Source organism: Aythya ferina (genome assembly GCF_964211825.1).
Source record: "Aythya ferina genome assembly, chromosome: 2".
NCBI classification, from domain to species: Eukaryota; Metazoa; Chordata; class Aves; order Anseriformes; family Anatidae; genus Aythya; species Aythya ferina.
Genome location: NC_140297.1, coordinates 66,020,272 through 66,038,689, shown reverse-complemented (window position 1 = coordinate 66,038,689; position 18,418 = coordinate 66,020,272). Strand labels below are relative to the sequence as shown.

Genomic DNA, 18,418 nt, shown 5'->3' with positions numbered 1-18,418 from the left:
AAAATAGTATTTTCTTTATGTGCTTTTTCCTTTTTTTCCTCAAATTTCTGAAATATAACCTGAAATGGTGATGTACCTTCTGGAGATATCAGAGGAGTTGCTGTGTAGGTTGAGGATGATTGTACTTTTGTCAGGCTGTCCCAAATACCTCTTCAACAAAGTTTCCTGCCAGGATTGCTGCACAGTCTGCCTGCCACCCTGAATACATCTATTGCCACAGGGGTACCAAGAGTGAGCCAGTGTTTGTTGCTTGTCTGCTGAACGCAGATCTGCTTCCCTGCTAAAATGGTCTATCTTCTGTCTTTTCAGCTCCTTAAGCAGGCCAGTCAGACTTGCTCTGAAGCTCTACAGTGCTTCAGAAAACCAGAAACTTTTGCTTGTCTCAATGTATCATCTGCATATGCCAGAGTACTCTGAAGGTGGACTCTGAAGCTCCTGGAATCAGCTGAAGCAGCTGGAATCTCCTGCTTGTGGCCTTTGCTGGAGGAATGCCGTCCCCTTGAACGGGAAGGCACCCTAGGTGGATCCAGGCATGTCCCAGGGCTCATGGGAAGCTTCACAGAATTCAAGGTGGGAAATGGCCTTGACACAAAACAGGTTTTAACTATCACTTTTTTTCCAGCATTGTAAAGCTGGTTTCTACCATGTTTTTTTTTTGGTTTTTTTTTTTTTTTTTTCAAAAAGAATAGTGCATTCCTCTTTAAGACAATCATTTTAACTTTTTTTCTTCACAGCTTTTTTTTTTTTTCTTAAAGTAATGTTTGTGTTTTTCTTACTTCTCTGTGCTTTTTTCCTTCTCTTATTCTTTTTTCCCCAAAGCAACTTCCAGTTCTCACTGTCCTTGGATGTTGCTTCTCTGCCATTCGGTGGGCTAGTATAACTATTATCATCAGTGTATCAGGCATCTGAAATACAGGAAAATTCATGGTGTCCTTTTATTCCTCTCTAATCTGTTCTGAAGTTTCACAAACTTTTGATATTGCTGACATCTTATGTGTTATGGTTTGTTCACTGAACAAAGTTGTCGATATAAAGACATTTCTACAGAAGCAGAGTAAAGCCCTCTACATGGCGAGGCTTTAAAAAATACAATTAATATGTTATGTTTTCAGAAATAACATTTTTACAGCGCAGTGAGAAAGCAGAACAAGAAATTGACTATAGAGAAACATGGTGTATTAAGAGCCAAGGTTCAGGGGTTTGAAGAATGTGATATCCGTCTGTAACATGCTCAGAAAGCATTGCCAAGTAATGGATTTTCAGTATATCTGAAAACTGACCCTATTAAGTAATATTTCTACATTCTGTTCAAAATAAAAGAGCAAGCCTGTGGATGGTTACATCTGTAGTACATTTGTATAAACACACTTAGAACTGCTTGGAAGTGCATGAATATTGAAACATTTTCCTAACTTTTACAATAACTTTAGTACTTTTTTTCCATCCTGTTCTTTTTGTAAAAGTTCTCAATTTCCCTGTTCAGTTGTAGATTCACACTTCAGCATCTTTACTTCTGAATGATCAGCCTCTGTGCTTCAGCAAAAGGTTGACTGTATTTGCACTCCAGCTTCTGTCTACTGCCTTGAACTGTCAAAGTGAACTTTGATAAAGAAAGGAGAGTGTGTGACGAGCAGACTGCTGTGCCACGTGTGCCTTACAGCTTCCTTTCTGTGCTCATTTGTAGAATCAAGAGTGAAAGAGAGATTGGAACCTCCTTGCGTATTTTCTAGGGAACCTTAATATGCCACCCAGGGTCAGATGTTAAAAGCTTACAAATGCGGCTTACTAATTTCTGATTCCCAGTTTGGCTGGGAAATCATAATTTGCACCTCATGACCAGCAGTAGTCACAGCTCACTGATGTTGGGCTTCTCTAGCTGGACATGATATTTATAAAAAGCTACTTAAAAATCTTTAGAAACAGGGAGGAATCTGAAAGCTAAGTTCCTTTTGGCAGAAGAAAATGGCTTGAAAAGCATGTAATGGTCAGTGTTTTCCAGAGGTGAAAGTTCCTGGTTACCTACTTATTTTTGTGAGGGCATGCAGAACTGTAAAATGCTTTAAAATATACTGACGTCAGGGAAGAGGCACAAGAGGAAAAGTCTATTTTGGAATTAACAGAAAGGGTTATTGTAGGTGCACAATTATACACTAGTTACCTGCAAGTTAACTTGAATATTGCGTTTCTAGTAAATGCTGACGTAAAAAGTGTCTCTTGAGCCAGTAGGATAACTAATCAGCTTTTTCTCCACCAGGCTTTAAAAATACAATTTTGGCAACAGTAATTAAGATGATATTTTCCAGAAGAACGCCCAGTAAATGGAGGGAAAGCTAGCAATCAGATTTGATTAACAGATCTGCATTCTGTTATTTAAATGTTTATGTCCTGATTAGTATGCATGCTCCATTTAAATATGGTATTTTACCTCTGTTCCTCATGCTCCAAATTCCTCTCAAGTAATCTTTCAAGTGCTAAAGACTATGGGTGTGAGGTAGAAATGTGCGCCTGCCCCCACACCAGTCTTGGGATGTGATGCCTGTGCGACTGATATTTTCACTTAATTGTAGGATTACGTGGTTTCTTAATCAGATGGGGTAAAGAAAAAGGTGTCTGGGATTGGTGCTTTTGTTCTGTTTTGATCAAAATTCTGTGTAGTCTAGGATGGGCTTAAATTAAGTTTTAACTGAAGTACTGACTTAGGGCTTTTGGTAATGAGATAAATGTCTACTGCTCCTTATTTCTTTAAAGCCAAAGAAAGTTGAGCATATGCAAAAGTTTGAGATTTTCTGATTTATGTTAATCACTAACTTCTGATAGTATCTAGTCATTTAAATCTGTGTTTTCATTGTGATATTTGCTTCACAATGCATATGCAGAATAGTTACTATTTTTTAGTTGTTGATAATTCTTTCTTGTAATGGTAACAGTTGTTAGGTTCCATAGTGTAGTGCCTTGCTTTGCTGACGCACCTGTGTTGCAAAGTTGAGACTTTTGGCCATGCAAGTGTGTACATCTTTCTGGGTTGCAGATCCTGGCTTCAGGAGAGACTGGCGGATTCAACGGAAAGGTTGGCTTGCCATGTAAGCACACAATAAAAAACGAGCATCTGACAGCTCTGTGGCTTTAGTTAGTGGATCTGACACAAGCATATGGAAAATTCATGCAACAGGGATACTGTATCAAAACAAATTCTGTAGAGAGGCAAACCAAAGCCTTTCCCTCCCTCCATCCCTCCACTGCTTTTCTGCCTTGTTTGCTTATCTTTTGCATCCTGAATGATCACTCTTCAAAAATCAACATCTTACGCAAGTACTGAATGCTTCCTCACAGGATTTTAGGTAAAATGAAGGGAAATAATCACAGGGAGATAACATGAGGGAGGTGAGATGTGTTGGAAAAGCCACGGTTTCCCTTTTGCTTGCTGTCCCTGTCCAAAAGGAGAGAGAGCATACTGTGCTAACATCTTGGAAAGAGAAGTCCTGTGTACAATAACCCGACTTTCTTCTGAGTGTTATAGTTTACATGTATAGTCTTCCAATTGACACTTGATTTTATTTCTGTGCCCTCTAACTGCTCAAACTGACACACACACACACACATGCACCCACCCTCCTCCGGGTATATTTGTTGTTGCATGAGTTTTGACATGCTGGAGAAGGTTCTGAATTCTACCTTCCACCTGGGCATAGAGAGCAGAGAAGTTTGCACAGAAGGCTTCCTGCTGGTTTTGGTGAACTGGCAAAGGTTTTGAGAACTGTGAAGGGTGTAGGAAGAAAATAAAGGCAAGCAACAAATAAAACAATCTGCTGTCATAGTGAGCAAGTCTATTACTGATCTTGCCAACTTTTGTTTTGAAGGAATTTTATTTTTTTCCCACCTCCCCTCATGCCTTAAGTGTCTTTAAAACTGTTAGACATGAGCAGTACCACAAATAAGTAATTTGTGATTGTCAATCTTTCTGCATACGTAGTATCCAAACTACTCGATGCTCTGTCTATTGCATTGTTGGTACAGTACCGTTCATGCAGCCTGTTTTCTTCTGTCTCTGCTAGAAGAAAAATGAAGAAAATAACTAGAACTGACTTAAGCATTCATCCTGTCATTTTTCTCTATCATCCTTGAAGTGGTCTGAAATCAAAATAGTTGAACAGTAACATTTTTCACCAACTGTTATCTGGGCTCCCGTATCTTTTTTGTTTCGTTGCGCTTTCTTCAGCAGGCCTTTGAAAATATGGCATTACTTATACATTGTCTACTGCAAAGGTGAGGAGCTGAGGTATGTGGACATCTATTCTACTAAAGCCTGAGGAGCTGTAGTGTCCAAAGGCTTTGTTGGATCTGGCCTTGGAATGGTCATGATGGGGAATGAAGCCAGATCTTTTCTGGCTGTACTGGATAGCAGCATTCCCTGTTGACCTGTTGTTTTCAAGTAGAACCCTTTCCTAAAACTTTAGAACTGTGGTTTCTACACAGGAGTCTGTCTTTTTCTTCCCATTTGTGTTCCTCCAGTCCCCCTGTTGTGTGCTAGTGCCCAGTGCTCCTGCGTGTAAGTTAATGGGGTACAGGTCTGCCTGCCAGAAGCGTATGTGGGTGCCTGTTGCCCTGCTGTGTATGCGTGGGACATGGCTGGGTGAGAAGCACCATGCGATCCAAGACCTGTTCAGTATGCTCCTCCTCCTTACCATTTTAGAGTTTTACTGCCTTTCATTCAAGGGAGGTTCTTCATGGTGAATGAATTATTGAAATGAAGTGCCCGAAGGTACAGTTAGGCTTCAGTTCATGCTGGAAAGTAATTAACAGCTGGATGTTTCACCACCTTTAGTAGTGCACAAGTTCTCCTCTGTGTCACTGCAACTATGTTTGTGCTTCTTCAGTTGAATTGTGCTGTTGCAAGAGATGTGGCAAACTCTTTAAAAAAAAAAAAAAAAAAAAAAAGGGGAAGAGCTTGTGCTCTTTCTTCTGTTTGGTTTCTGAAGCAGGTACTGGGGAGCCAGAGCTTAATGAGCACAGCCTGTGGGTTTGTAATCTGGCTGCAGCCTCCATGAACCCTAACCTGGGAACCACAAAACATGAATAACAGGGATTAGATCCTCATGGAAATATAAATGGAACAGGCTTCTGGCTGTCTAAAGGTAGGAAAGGTTTTTCACCATCACTGTTGCCATTTTTGCACACAGGAGCACTAAGGAATTTAGCATGCTGGTGTGGTGGAAGTCATTGTGGGTTTGTTTTTTGTGTGTGCCCGTGTGAGAAAAGCATGCTTACTAAATGAATTTTAAAATGCCTGTTTTGCTCCTTCTGCTTCATATGTGGGAACTGCATAGTTCTTAAGTTGCTTAGTGTTTTGAAGTTGTACAACGCTGAAGATGCTGCAGCATAGGTGAGTGAAACCATGCTATAGCTCTTTGTGTTATTTTGCTGACCAGCTGTTAGCAAACCATACAGGAGACTGCTTGTGGGAAGGATAAGGGGGCAGTAGCTCTCCTGGTGCACTGCTCCTTTGCCCCCTTGGGTAAATCTCTGATTGACATGCAAATAGCTTTGCTTATTTCTGGCTCTGACAAATTATCCTAAACAATTGTTGTAATAACAGTATAGATTTCTTCCAATGGCCGTTTTTATGTAAAAAGCTGAGTTTTTTCCAGAGCTGGATCCAACCACCCCACCCCTTTTCTCTCTGCAGAAATTACAGCTCAGATTGTTACATGGTAATGCTTTTCCAAGTCAAACTGTTACGTCCCATTTGTACTTCCTCACCACCACAGCAGCAAGGCTAGTGATGTAATGCTCTGAAACTCATCATATATGAAACCCTTGATACAGGAACAAAAAAGAATTAGTTAAGTGGATAAATGTGTGCTGGAAACAAAACCTTGTCCATACCTGTCTGTAGCTGATGCTAATGTTAGTGCATGCAGCAGAGCAGGGGGAAGAGGTGGGTAAATATTCCAGCTGAGCGTTTTTTGCTTCTTTCTGTGTATACTTTCCTATTCATGCTCAATGCCATGGAAATGCTTTGAAAGTATTTCCTTAGAGATAATTTCACTCTTTTTTTTTAAGTCATGAAAAATTACATATAGAGCATCTTACCCTTAAAAAAAAAAAAAAAAAAAAAAAAAAGATTAAAAGAACTACTGGAAGTTACAAAAGCAGATTTTTGGCTTTTTATTAAATATTGGTTCATTTAATTTGTACTTCTGTCCCGTATTGAGCTGGAGCTTTTTTCTTTTTTAAAAAACTATGCAGAGAAGAGAAGCATGTATTCATGTCAAGAGCATAATTCCTAGTTGTTATCAGCAGGTGCTTAAACACGTTCATAAATTCCAGCTTATAACTGAGCAATTCACCTTCTACCCCCTGTATGTAAATTCATAGTGGAGAACACAATGACTAATTTGAGTGTATAAATGATACCTTTTTTCAGTGTGGAATTCCCATTGAGAGGCCTGGTCTAAAAATACCAAATGTTTCAACAAACAGTTCCTGTGCACAGCATGTTGAGTAATACAGCTACAAGGAAGGAGAGAGCTTCTACTGACAATTTCTCAACCAAATGCAAGAGTTCAAGCTGAACTAGTTTATATATAGTTTTTTAGTATTGGTCATATGCTCTTACCAGAAATCCAAATGCATTTGAATCATGATGAAGATTAGTGACACAAAATGATTGTTTGGTGCAGGATGGAAGTTTCTTTTACGTAGCACAGATGATGCAGTAACTTCCAGTTAATTATTTCAGAAATGTTTTCTGGAATGCAAATGAGCAAGTTAAGGCATGTAAACAAAAGTTGCCAGACTTACTTTCATGTAAGATGTGTGAATTATATGCTATTAAAACATGTGACTTGATTTACAGAAGTACATTTGTATCAGTGCTGTACTTTTTCAGTAAAGTATTTCAATAAATCAATATTGAAAAAACACCCACAAAATATTCTCATTAAATAAAAGGGAAATTCAAAACGTCAGATGTAAGGGGAGTAAAGGAAGTTTGCAGGACAGGCAAGAGTCATTCTAAAATAGAAAATCTTGTGTAAGGTAACATGCTATACTAGTCTAGGAAAGTTTATAGTTTCATATTTCATATAGTTTTCAAATACTAGTTTCATTTTAGAAAGCTTTCAAAATGGCAGAAATTTGAGTGTCTACTGAACTTCATATAATTATGAGTTTAGGTACTTGTCAGTGTTTGTATCCAATAGTAGCATAAGCATATTTCTGCAGAGTTACTACCCTAAATTTTTCTTTTTTCCTGCTGCTGTAGTACAGTGCTTTCTTTGGTAAAATCATGGTCAGGTAACTGGAGTTTCTCATCAAAGTGCCCTCTCTCCAAATTAAATCTCTGCAGAAGGAGGCACGTGACATAGGGAAGTTGTTTACAAGGGGTATTTCAACCAACTACGCATTTTCTTGTTGCTTGGTGGGAGAGGCATGGTTTTCACTCATCCAAATCATTTTTTTGTTTGGAAAATAAATGGATGAGAGTGATGCCTTCAAACTCCTTTCACCAATGTCTTTCTTCACCTGAAACCATTCTCATTTGTAATCTATAATCTGCAACAGCCTGGGAGATTTCAGTAGCCTCTGAGGACTTCCAGAGGTTTTGTCTTTATTTTGACACAGCTGATTCCGCTCCTGAAGTGTCTGAGTGACTCTTGTGGAATATCCTTTGGCACTTAAGTCAGGAGATATCAGACCTGGATGGATTTGACCTAAATGTATATTTCCAGACTGACAAATCCAGTTTAAAACCAACGTCAGGTACTTAAACTAGCAGCTGTTATAGTCAGTAGCATGGGTAGCAGTATTTTTCACTCTGAGTATGTTTGCAAGTAGTCTAAGCTGCAATTAGTGCTTCAACTCTTTCTAAGCTTATTTCCAGCTTTTTTTTTTTTTTGTGTGTGGAATATTTGGACTGTTGTCATGGACTGTGGAATGAGCTGTGTGTTTCTTCTGTGTTACAAAGTTTTTGTGTATTGACTTTTTGCTAATCTCAACTTCTACAGAAGTCCACCTTTTGAGAAAAGGGTGGTGTTTCCACCAAATTTTTTGCTTCCTTTGGGAACACAGAAAAAGGAAGATGTTTCCTCCTCCCCACTAAATCCTATATGTAATCAGTTCTGGCAAGTGTTCAATCATTTAAGGTTATTGATAGGCTTGAACAGCAGCTCTGAAAATACACAGGGGAAAAAAAGCTAAGAACAAGGACAGACAGTTGATGTTAAAACAAACAAAAACACACACAAAACCTACAGGCCAACAAAACTGGATCCAGATGAAGGAAGTGGAATCTATATTGTTTAACTATGGAAAGACTGTCCCCTGTTTATCCCCATTTCCCATTATTTTCAGCACAATGTGAGGAGCTCTGCTACATTTATGTATTGGAACCAAGAATAAGAAAGTAGTAATGAGTCTGTTGTCAGTTTGTTGTGTTTTCTTTAATTTATAGCAGCATCGCTGTGTTTTTCTGCCATGAAGGACAGAATATATCCTTTGTCCATATTCAACATTAGCAGAGCCAACAATGATGCATGCAATTGGCAAAGACTTAACAACAAAGTCTCCATTCACTGTTGCAGAGTAGTTTGTTTTAGCTGTGTGTATGGTGCCTCTGTTACATAAGCCATTTGTGGTATAATTTAGGACATCACACAGAATAATATTGGGCATGGATATCCATCTGTTGTGCTGCTGTAATGGGAAAAAATACCTTATTGCACTCTGTTGTTTGGGATAGGCTTTTGAAAAAGCTTGCAGAACTAAACTACTATGACCCATTCCTTTAGCAGTATCATACAACAACTGCTAACAGCAGTAATGCACAAGTGCAATAGATGTCCTACTTGCACAAATATATACGGTTTTACCTTCTTTAATGTCAACTTTGACAGTTATATGTGGAGTGAATAGGTAGGAGAAAGCTTTTCCTGAAAATACTGTGTGAGTTACCAGTCTCACGATGTAATAGTGATGTTTCGTTGGGGCTGAAGGAGCTACAAATACAAAGCAAATAAGATTTTTGTTATTAAGCTCTGAATAGTTAGTGCCATTCGGTGCTGTGTTTCCCGAAGGTAAATCCACCTGCCTTTTGTAATTAGCATTCTCTGTATGAGTATGCAAAATAATATGAAGTAGAACACTTTTGACTGCAATGGAAAGAAAAGCTAAGAAAGAAAAATGAGCACCTGAAGTACATCAGAAGAGGATGATACTGAACATATTGTTTTACCATCCTGAATGTTGTCTGACAAAGAAGTAAAATGCTATATACAACTCTTCAGTTAAAGTGATGTGTCTCTGCATTGTGTTTTGGAGGGCTTTTTAAAAAAAAATAAATGAAAGCAGACGTTTTTCAGAGTCATATACATGTATTGCCTTTGTTTTGTCTGAACTTTACCAGGGAGGGCATGTTCTGCTTGGCAAACAAATCTTTTTCTTGGCATTTGTTACTACTAGTCCTCAATGTAATCTTGCAGTGTGACTAGAGATGCTGGAGAGACTTCAAGCAAAAAATAATTTGTGATTTTATTTATTTATTTCAGCCAAGTGGTGGATTAATTTCTTCATCACTGAGTAAACAAACAAAAATATACAGTGCTAACAACAAAGTATAGACTCAGAGACTATCGTCGTGTATTGTGTTCTACCTATTTCTCCAGTATTTGTTGTCAAAGGTATTTATAGCTACAGAAACCTGAGAGTCCATTTCTCCATAGGTGCTCTTTATAATACTCACTTTCACAGGCAGAATTAAAGGAATAAAATTTTGGATCATGTTTCTGTTGATTTTTTTTTGAGCTCTTTTTTTTCTTTGTTTTCTTGTCTTTAGTTATGTGGCAACCAATATACCAGCAATGTGTTATTCTTTAAGCTTATCTAGGAACAAGTCTTCCTGATGAGTAAGAGGACTCATAATTCTTGTGTTTTACCTCTTAAGGACTCAGTTACATCATGTAGTAGAAGAGTTTTATTGAATCATGCATCACTTTGTCTTCTAGAGCTATAACACTTTATAGCAATTATGTATGACATTAACATGCACTGTTAGTTTTACTGCAAGACCATATGTTGCAAATTAAATCAATGACAGACTTGGCCTTGTAGGAAGATACTTGTTAACTGTCTTCAGCTACTATCCTGTTCTATATTTAGTTACTTCTGGGAGCTCTCTATCACAGTGGTGAATTATAAGTAAAATCTTGAGAATCTAGTTCCACTGTCGCTATAATTTTTCATATTCATAAATACATGTGGATGGGAAATGTTGATAAACTTGTTTAGGTCCTCTTCATGTATTATGGGGCTTCTTTTCAGTTGGCTGTAAGACTGAAAATACCCAGTTGAGTCAGCTTAGTAGAAGGCAGCTTTCATTCCTTATAATGTATAATAAAGTCTTCTGTAGTTGGGCCATGCAAAAAAAGAAAATAGCTTCCAAATGCAAAAAGTCCCTAATTTGAATTTAAAGGAGGTATGACTGTAAAATTCAGAGAATGTTCCAGCTCCATGGAAAAGCTTATTCTGGGACAAAAAACTGCTCTGTGTCTGCTCAGCTTCACCAATTTTTAAAATAGAATATTTAATCACAAATAGCTACTAGCTGTGTGTGGCTAGGCTTTGAGTATATGGAATTTGTGCATGTCTTACTTGGCTTCCTAAAGAGGCAATACCCAAGTATTATTGAAGTATCAGATTTCAGGCTGAGTATTTTTAGTCATCTTGTTTTGCAGGCACCTAAATTTACCATAACTGAGAGAAAGGAAACAAACTGTAGTTTGTGCTTTTGATAACAATATGTATGTAATCAACACCTGCTGTTTAATGAATTAGTTGACTGTTTCTTTCGTACATCATTAGCAGGGAAGACTGCTGGGATAATCAGCGAGTATTGGCAAAGGGGTTCGGCAACATGTATAAGCTAGTATTTCCTTTAAATAGTTTTTATGTAGACTAGATCAAAATTTTGAATGAACCCCACTATGTGTCTAATTATTTTCCAGAAACTGCCTCAAGTCAAATATTATGATCTGTACAGTATTTAATTACAGTCTACCTGAAGGAAGCACATTGAATGGTTTTGTTTCCCCTTTACAATGCAATCACAATCTGCAGAATAAACTCTTAATTTTGAGTTAGAATTTAACGTATTTGATTTTTTTTCCAAAGAGTTCTTCTGCACTGTCCATATACATGTTTTTCTTGAGTGGTGATAAGAATACATTCTTTGTACAGATTTCTGTTGTGCTTCTAACACAGTAAGTTCCTGGGGCCCAACCATGTGTTCAGAAGCTCTATTACAATTCAGAAATCATTGTTTACAATGCTTCTAGAATTCAGGTATAAAGATAGAGAGCTGTGTCGGCCCAAAATATTTGTTTTTCCTTGGTCGTGGCTACTGAACCTCAACAATATGATGTTCCAAAGTCTAGGCTTTTCTTTCAATATAATTTATTGCCAGCTGGACTGAAAAACCATTGGAGAGGAGGGTGGGGCCATTCCCTGAGCAGTGAACCGCGAGGAAAGTGTGGCTGGCCACCAAGTGCTGGCTGCCGGTCCCTTTCCAAGAGGAAAAGGCAGCAGGTGAGGAGTCAAGATTCAGGTCACGGGGATGCTGAGTGGTGTTGGACAGGAGCTGAGGACAGAGAGGGGCTCCTGGCCAGCAGAAGGCTTTGCCAGCCATGCAGTGTGGCTTTTGGGAGGATCCAAGCCCTCTGTGCAGCTCTGACATGTGCCGGTAGTTTGAATCATGTCGGTGTTACCTCAGCTTTACATTGGGTGGTACAGGCAATTCTCTGTACGATCTGGTGGTTTTGTGTTACCTCTGCTTTGTTGGAAAGCCAGTTATAACTATTATTTTCTGTTCATCAACTGTACTTTCCATCTGTAGGAGTGTTTTTTATAATCTAGTTAAGTTTGACAGTATTTTTGTCAAATGTCCAGTAAAGAGAAGTTAAAATAATTTCTGCTCAGAATTGGGGGAATATGTTTTGCAAACATAATTTTCAAATACAATAATGTGCAAGTATTTTGCATTTGAAAAAAATGGACAGCAACAAGTGACTGTAGAAGAAGTTGGGATCACTGTAGCAGAAGCAATGGTGCACAGAAACTACTTGAAACTGTTGAGTCTGTGTATGTGTGCTCTTCCCATGTCTGAAGGCTGCCAAATTCTAGATGCCATCTCTCCTGGGAACTAACCAATGCTCTCTGGCATGATTTTAACTTCTCCTTATGTCTATATTTGAAAAAAACATATGTGTAGCGCCTAAATGAATATAGTGGTTAACAAGCTATGGATTACAACCCACAAAACATATTTTCTAAAGTAAGTTTCATAATGGCTAATGAAAAACAAATACCAGAGCTACTAAAACAAGTATAATGCTATACATGCATATATTTCATATATGAGAAAAGCCGAAGGAAAAATCTTCTGAGTTTTTTGGTTTTTTTTTTTTTTTTGCTTCTTTGCTATACTAATATATTTTCCCTGGTAGGGCAGGACACTAGTGTATGGCAGCAACCTGTTTGCTGTCACTACACCCCCTGTGCTCCCCATTAGCATCTGCTGGAGGTTCTTGGAAAAGGTGAGGAGCATACCTGGACTTGGAAGGAGTGTGCTGGTATAGAGCAAATTTTCCCACTGTCTTCATCAGGAAATTGCCACACTTACTTGCAGTTCTTTGTTGCCCAGATTGGGTAGCACTGAATGAGGAAGCTAATTCAGCTAGTAACTGCTAGCTTGAACACAGTGCAAAATTAGAGGGTTGATTACAAAAGGCTTATGTTAGTAGTATTCTTAACCTCAGGTGCTCAGTCTTGAGCCAGGGCTTTCAGAAGTTGGCTTAAACTGTACTTTTATATATTTATTTATTTAAAAGGAGCTTGAGGTGCATTTACATGCCTTATTTCATCTGGTACCTGCACATTCACTTCTTCTACATTATTGTACTGCTGTGAAGGTTAGGAACTTGAGAAGAAGCAAGGTTTCTGTAACCTTTTGATTCTTGCGTCAAATCCCTTAAATTATCAAACATTGCCAAGGTTTATGATGTAATTAAAGACTTACTAATACATTTTATAACTGCCTAATTCTCCAACTAGAAAAAGGAAAATGCAGTTGCAGAATACTGTGTAGTCACAAGTATGCTGGCTCACGTTTTGAAAAACTTTGTTTTAAAATTAACTCTTATATGCCTATACACATACTCTTAGTTCTAGTAAGATCAGTGGAATTTGTTAGATGGTCAGCACTTCTTTTGATCTAAACTGTACTTTTTTTTCCCTTTGGTTATTATTTTCTCAGTACTTTGTTGATCCTAGTGCTGCACTTTGTATTTAGGAAATGGGAGGTAACTTCCATATTAGCTGCCTCTTTTTGATACAGCAGCTACTGTGGAACATCTAACCATCTTGCCGAGTTCAAAATTTTTTTATTTTGTTTGTAATAAAACAGTTTCTTGTATGCATGCATACCTAAATATATATTTTTATTCGTATAAGAATATATTAGCTGGTTGCTAATGTGGGATGTTTGTGGTTTTCTAATACGTAATTTTATACAAATCAGAACGAACTGGCCTTTCTGATTTCAAAATGAATTGAAGCATGGCTCTTAGGTACTTTCCAAATGAGTATATTATGACATCTTATGTAGCTAGCCAATACAAATCTCACTCCGTACCAGCTGTTGTCACCCTGTCAAGAACATCTCATGAAGCCAAAGGCCATGTCTGCCATGCATTTGTATAAGGTTTGGGCTACTTCAGAAAAAAATGAGGATTGCTGTGACTAATAAAAGTATTACCGCAGCTTAACATTCTGCTTGTTTTTCTTGGGCTTTGGAGCGTGTGTGTGATGTATGGATATACGGAAACTTTTTCCCATCGGGCAACACCCGGCATTATAACAATTCTATTTCACCCGCATGGAACAACAAATGGAAATAAACTTTCCAGTTAAGGCACTTCATTGCTATCTACTAAAAATAAGAGGTGTTTGCCCAGTAACAGTTCTGATAAATTGGTTGTCAAAAGCTGTTGTATTTAAACTCAACAGTTGCTTTGCATGAGAGACAACTTCAGAACGAGTTCCTGAAACTTAGTGTTGCATGTACTGTGGGCAAGGCTTTGGTAAATGAAAAGTATGATAGTAATGTAATAGCTGAGGTGTTCTATGTTATCTGAATTATTTCCTCAGAGGGCTTCAGTTCAAAAAACCATACAACTTTCTGTGTTGCCAGTAAAAGGAAAACACAAAGGAGTGTTTAGATATGATGACTGAGATTTTCACCAGGACTGCAGTCCTTTCAATTTTCACATAAACCTAGAATGGTTTTAATGGGATCTCTGTAATCTTTTGGGCTTGGAAAACATGCTTCATTGCTGGACTCCTGATGCAGTCTGTGCTCTGGAAGATGGGAGGAATGCATAAGGATCCTCCTGCCTTTAAGACATAATGGTTAATACACAAAACTCAGCACAAAAGAGGTACCTGCAGGCATCCAGATTATGTTGAGGCCCCTTCAAGCCCTACAGCAGTCCAAAGACAGGAGAACAAAAAATGGTTTTGAAACCAGCTATATTGTTCCCTGGTCTATGCTTTGTCCCATAGGGGCATGGTAGTTTGTGCCCCTGCTTTCTAAGATGACATTGCAATGCTTTTGTTCTTAAGTCTTGTTATGTGTTCTGCATCTTCCATAGTTCTGTCAGGCTTGCATCTTTTTTCCACCTTCTCTATATGTGAAATGTTTCTTGGTTTGGTCAGCTTTGATAGCAAAATCTGATGTTGCCCTTGATTGTTCAGTATTAATCGGTGCTATTACGGCTTATAGGTGAGTGAAGCCTGGAGACCTTTGCTTTTGAACGTTTGGAGGAAGCAGGCAGCAGGAGTGTCCCCGTTTTATTGGAGTTCAATGTGCTTGTCCTACCACTTTTCTTCACCCTGCAGTGCAGTGTAGGGGAATAAGAAGCTGCAATGAAGAATAGCTAGTGGAAACCAGAAGAGGTTGGAAAAAGAAAAGAGTGGAGAAGAAGAAAGGGGAAATAGATACATTTAAAATAAAATAAAAGAAAGCAAAACTTAGTTGTGGGACAGGGAAGGGGAAAACAGGTTAGCCCCAAATTTCTAGCTGTAAATAAATCCCAGTGAAGTGAGATATGCAACTCATTTGTTTGGGCTTCTGGTGGGTGATGAATGCCTGTACTCCAGCTGAGAGAGTTCCCTATTTTACTAGGGATAGTGTAAATAAGTAAAGGAGTTTTTAGTCCATACTGTTAGTAGTTTGTATAGACAAAATATGCATATGAGAGGGAAAAGCTGTGTGGTTAATGTAGTAGTAGGGTTCAGAGAGGCTAATGCCAGCACACAACATGCATTGTCTGCTGGTACAGCGAAGAGAAGTCAAAGGTGATGTTCCAGTAGATTTTTGCCATTTTCAATTTGTATACCTGTTGGCATCAAACTGTAAACTGCTTTCTGTTCTCTCTGTAGCGTGTTACATGGGCTTTGTTTTTTTTCCTTGGCTCATGTGACTCGCAGTACTCTACTCAGCTGCGTCATTGTGTGCTGTTCTGCCCTACACTTGCTGCTGAGGGCCAGGTTGTACCTAACCTTTGTCCAGGATTACTAGGGACAGCATGACCGTAGCCTCTTTTCTTTTTGTATTTTGAATTAAAGGGACTGCTCCTCTCATGGGCCTATGTGGGCACTTGGTGCTAGGAAAAGGGTGACTTCTGACAGCAACAGGCATCTTCATAATCTTCATATATAGATATATATTCTTCTTCCTATATATATAGATATATAAATATATGAAATAGCCAAAACTGACTGACTGTCTCTTCCTCCCTCCCTCTCATCCTCCCTCACCTGGCCCCATGTGATATGTCTGTTATGTGCAAGAGCATTTCTTTCTGTCAGAAAGCTTCTCTCACTGTTTTGGTGAAGTCTTTCATGTTATAATTTAATTAGTTATTCTGCTGGCCCTGGATGATGAAAATAGTTTTTTTTCCTCTTCATATCATTCTTCTGGACCATTGAAGAGCCATACCTTGGCTCTCTTCAGTCTTCTTTAGGCTAGATATATAATTCATCTTTTCTCAGCTCTTCTCTGAATATCTTGCGATTTGTGCTCATCTTTATTGGACTGCAGCAATGAAACTTGACCAAAATTATCTTGCTGACATGCCAGTAACGGTGAGTGCAGCAGAATGCTTTCCTGGTAGATCTCCTTTGCTGTCTGTATATTCTGATACCACGTTAGCTTTTTTGCAAGAGTGCGGTATTGCTGATGCACATCTACCATAATAATGTATTTTTATATAACTCTGTAATCTCTAGGTTTTTTCCACATAACTTCTGCTTAGCTGCAAGAATTGAGGTAGGGTGGTTGATAAAAGGTGGAAAATTGGTTGATTGTAGACCAGATCATGAAATGGAAGGGAGGGTAACAACTACTTGGAAGGAAACTACTAGACTAAAAAGACTGAAAAAATATTTCACTGAATTTATTACAAAGAAAAGGGAGGCGGAAGGGGAAGAGGGAGAGACAAAGCTTGGAAGACTTTATAAAGTCACTAAATCTGATGCGAAAAGGAGTTCAGGAATAAATGTGCTTCAGTTCTGCAGTTTAGCTTGTGTTTAAAGGATATATAACCTGACTGAGACTAGCAGATAGCCAAAACAATCTGTTTCTGTTGTATATATGTGATAGTACTATTATTAGTATTAGTGTTAGAAGTATGAATGTTAATGTTTGCTTGCTTGTCTTGGTGTATGCCTGAAAGCTGTCACTTTACAGCACAAGTAGATTTTCTCTGTGACCTTTTCCTATTCTTTGTACAAAAAACTTCTGTTCAAGTAAGTTTTATATAAAGTGCTAGAGAAACTCACTTGTGTTTGTTTGTACATATTTTCTTTTGAACGATAGTAAATTTTTAAGCTTGAAGAAGTGGTACTTCACAATTTTCTGCAGCTCTTTTGACCCACATGTGGAATGCCAAGGTTACTGCTGTGTTGTGGTCCAAAGCGAGTACACGCCTGGATGTTTTGGGCTGTTTAGGCTGTGCCACACATATCACAGAATCACAGAATTTCTAGGTTGGAAGAGACCTCAAGATCATTGAGTCCAACCTCTGACCTAACGCTAACAGTCCCCACTAAACCATTTCCCTAAGCTCTACATCTAAACGTCTTTTGAAGACTTCCAGGGATGGTGACTCCACCACTTCCCTGGGCAGCCTGTTCCAATGCCTCACAACCCTTTCAGTGAAGAAGTTCTTCGAAATCCTCACTCATTGAAACAATTTGGCTTCCAGATTGGACAAAAAGCTGTGGGCCTTTGTAGTGGGCTAAAAGCCTGCAAAATCTTACCACTGTATTTTTTCCAGTAATCCTAAAACTGTTTGTTCAGCTGCTTTTATTCAGTGTAGCACTTAATGTGAATATTTGAAAAAGGTGGCTAAAGCAGGGAACTTTTTTTTTTATTTCTTTCACATATACCTGTAGATTCAAACTCATTTCCATGTTCACGTTAATTTATTTTGTGTGCGTGTGTGAAGGAGTGTGTTCTTTGTGTAAGTACTCCCAGGAGGGATGTCAGCAATTTGTCTGAGTCAGCAGTTGTTAGAAAATGGAAAAATGGACAGAAGTGCAGCAACTACTGTGATGAACAGTAGTTGCTCTTGAGGTTCAGTTTGTATAGTGTGATCCTGATTATGAGCCTTAAGCCCATACCGACAGGCATAATCCCATTGTTTCTGAACCTGCTTCTAAATGCTTTCTTTTGGAGGTGCAACAGCTATACACACAACATGGTTCATTTTGAGGTTTCCTCATTAGCCTTAAGGGGACTTTCCTTATGTGTGGACCTGTGATCCTAGATGACCAGTGCTGGATTGGGGACTGGTGGCTATGCTGGGCCTGGGGACAGGAGGAGGAACTCGCGTGAAGGCTCCCAAATATGCCTAGCTCCCCAAAGGAAGGTATGGGCTGAGACTTGCTCCCTTGTTGACTCCTGCCTTGATAATGAGGGAAAAACCCGACCATTACCGAATGGGCAAAGACTGAGTCAAAATCATGTAGGGATCTGGGAGTTCTAATTTCTCCTTTAGTGCTTCACTTCTGGCAATTTTGAAACAAAACTTCACATGTTGACAGGAAATATCTTGTCTAATTAAACATTTTTTCTCTTTTTCCCATAGAAAAATAAATAATTCAGCTGAATTCCTGAAGCACTACACTTGATCACCCTCTGATGCTTGTATTCTTGAGCAAGTATACTACTCTGAAAGCTTGTGCAGGGTGTCATTGGTTGTAGCTATGGGACAGTTGGTTATAGAATTGTCTTGTACTATGTCTTTTAAGGCCTGCACATTGGTGAAAGCATTATTTGTTATTTAGCATGTTTTGTGATCGG

At 38.6% G+C, this 18,418-nt stretch overlaps 1 protein-coding gene and 1 long non-coding RNA gene across 11 annotated transcripts in view; both read left to right on the top strand.

Moving 5' to 3' along the window:
• The window catches only part of HIVEP1 (HIVEP zinc finger 1), a 128,826-nt gene that overhangs the window by 13,934 nt on the left and 96,474 nt on the right, over window positions 1–18,418 (top strand). The gene's annotated exons all lie outside the window — the stretch shown is intronic.
• Window positions 4,980–6,921, top strand: LOC311431359. Its single transcript, XR_014689375.1, has 2 exons — window positions 4,980–5,132; window positions 6,425–6,921. It is a non-coding gene; the product is annotated as an uncharacterized lncRNA (long non-coding RNA).